This window comes from Pempheris klunzingeri, chromosome 3 (assembly GCF_042242105.1).
Source record: "Pempheris klunzingeri isolate RE-2024b chromosome 3, fPemKlu1.hap1, whole genome shotgun sequence".
In the NCBI taxonomy this organism is placed as follows: Eukaryota; Metazoa; Chordata; class Actinopteri; order Acropomatiformes; family Pempheridae; genus Pempheris; species Pempheris klunzingeri.
Window position 1 is genome coordinate 512,643 of NC_092014.1, and position 2,502 is coordinate 515,144.

The window sequence follows — 2,502 nt, forward strand, 5'->3', positions numbered from 1 at the left end:
GTATAACCAGTCCTATATAACCCATCCCGTATAACCAGTCCCATATAACCAGTCCTGTATAACCAGTCCTGTATAACCAGTCGTGTATAACCAGTTGTGTATAATCAGCCCCGTATAACCAGTCCTGTATAACCAGTCCCGTATAACCAGTCCCGTATAACCAGTCCCGTATAACCAGTCCTGTATAACCAGTCCCGTACAACCAGTCCCGTATAACCAGTCCTGTATAACCAGTCCCGTATAACCAGTCCTGTATAACCAGTCCCGTACAACCAGTCCCGTATAACCAGTCCTATATAACCAGTCCCGTATAACCAGTCCTATATAACCAGTCCCGTATAACCAGTCCTATATAACCAGTCCCGTATAACCAGTCCTGTATAACCAGCCCCGTTAACTATTGAAGTTCTGAATGACTTCGTCCTCTGAGACACTGAATCAGTAAACGTTCTGTTGTCAATGTGCCGCTGAACAAAGAACGTTTGTAAAATCAGTCAGTCAGTTTTAGGTCATGAATCATTCTGGATGCTCAGATTGTTAATCAGTCGGTCTAAATAATTACAGCTGGATCTTTGGATGAGAATTAGTCTCTGAATCATTGGAGGGTAACTGAAAGATAACTGATAAGGTTGAATGATGATGCAGTGATCAGAAACATCTTTCCTTTTATAACTGACATTCATTAACATTCATTTATTTTACAGGCTGTTTTATCTAGTACTTTTATTTCTTTATCTTATTCTGATTTAATCTCTAAAATCAAACTGGACATTTTTCAAAAATCATATTTTTCATTTGAGTGATAATTAAAACCTGTTAAATAAAACGTCCCGTTTGAGCAGTGAACCCAGAGTAACATCCTCACTGGGGGGTCAGGAAAAGAGCAGGAACCTACCGTCACTCAAACACTCAAACACTCTCAGTGTCTCACAGACGCAACGATAAATCCCCAAAAGACGATTTGATCCGAATCTCTTCCAGAACACGAGAACAGTTCTCATCCATCAAGTCTGAAGAAACTACCAAAGATGACGAGAGACAGAAACACTGTGAGCAGAGGAACACCTCACTGCTCTCTGCTCCACAACCCACTGGGAGGATCCCGCTGCTCCTCCTCCTGCTGCTGCTCCTCCTGCTGCTGCTCCTCCTCCTGCTCCTCCTCCTCCTCCTCCTCATCCTGCTGCTCCTGCTCTTCCTCCTCCTCATCCTCAGTTCGTTGTCTTTAACTCCAGCCTGCATAATAATCGACTTGACTTTGACTCCACACTTTTATTTCCACGTTCATGTTATTTTATTTAAATCAGTGACCCCCCCCTCCCATGGGACTATGATCTCTTATGTTGTGCCCCCCCCTGGGAGACAGAGGAGTAGTCAGACAGTTAGGAGAGAAGTCTTGATGATGATGACACCAAGATGCATTCAAGAACGTTGTGTAGTTTACGAGCTGGGACAGACTGAAGAACACAGAGTGAAGCTTCCACATATGGAGGATTCTACCAGTAATATCTGGTTTCCTGTATGTGAGGCCGTCCCCCAAAGATGGACGAGACCTTTCCTTGTCCAGAGTTGTCCAGTCAAAGCGGAGCCAAGAAGACAGAATGCTGCCTTAGAGACAGCAAACACACCATCTATGGTCCGTGTTCCTGCAGCATGTAGCACAAGGTGTGAGGTGTAGCCCATGGTGAGGCTAAAGTGATCAATCAATGTTCAACTAATACACGACTGATCGACTCACAGATTGTGGAGTTTAATCATTTTGTATGTGAATTTTCCTGATATGAGATTGATAGAGTTCATCTTATCTTATCTTGATGTTAGTGCTGGCTTTTATTTTGAAGGTTTCCCTTTACACCTTTTAAAAACTGGACATGATGTAACTGCTGCTCACTGTGCCAGCTTCACTAAATACTTTACCACTGATACTACTGATACTACTGATACCACTGATACTACTGATACTACTAATACTAATAAAGCTACATTAGTACATTATTCTAACGGTATTCTAACGGTAGTAATCCTCTATGTGAATCCAAGACCAGCATCTCTACTGAACTCTTCCTTTCCTCCACCATCTCTCCTGATGCCGCTGCTCTGCATCCCAGTTCATCACGTCTCTACGGTCCTGCCACAGTCGCTTCAGCACATCCCAGCAGCAGCACAGCTGAACAAACCCTGTGGATCCTGCAGCTTCTTGTCCCTCCTGTGAGCCCTACTCACCTCTGTCCTGACGCAGCAGCAGCAGAAGAAGAGAGTGTGTCCAGGAGGGAGAGCTCCGTCCGATAACCGCTCTAAATTTAACAGAAACAGACATTGTTCTAAACAGGGCAGCTTATCGGCCCTCTCCCTGCGGCCCATGGCCATACAAGGCTGCGGGCCCCGGGGCCGTCCAGCGGCTCCTCGTCCCCGCCGACACGTGGGGGAGATAACGGCGAACAGCTAACAGCAGCCTGCTGACGCCAATGGCCACAACAGGCAGGAATGCTGGGACAAGTGTCGCCC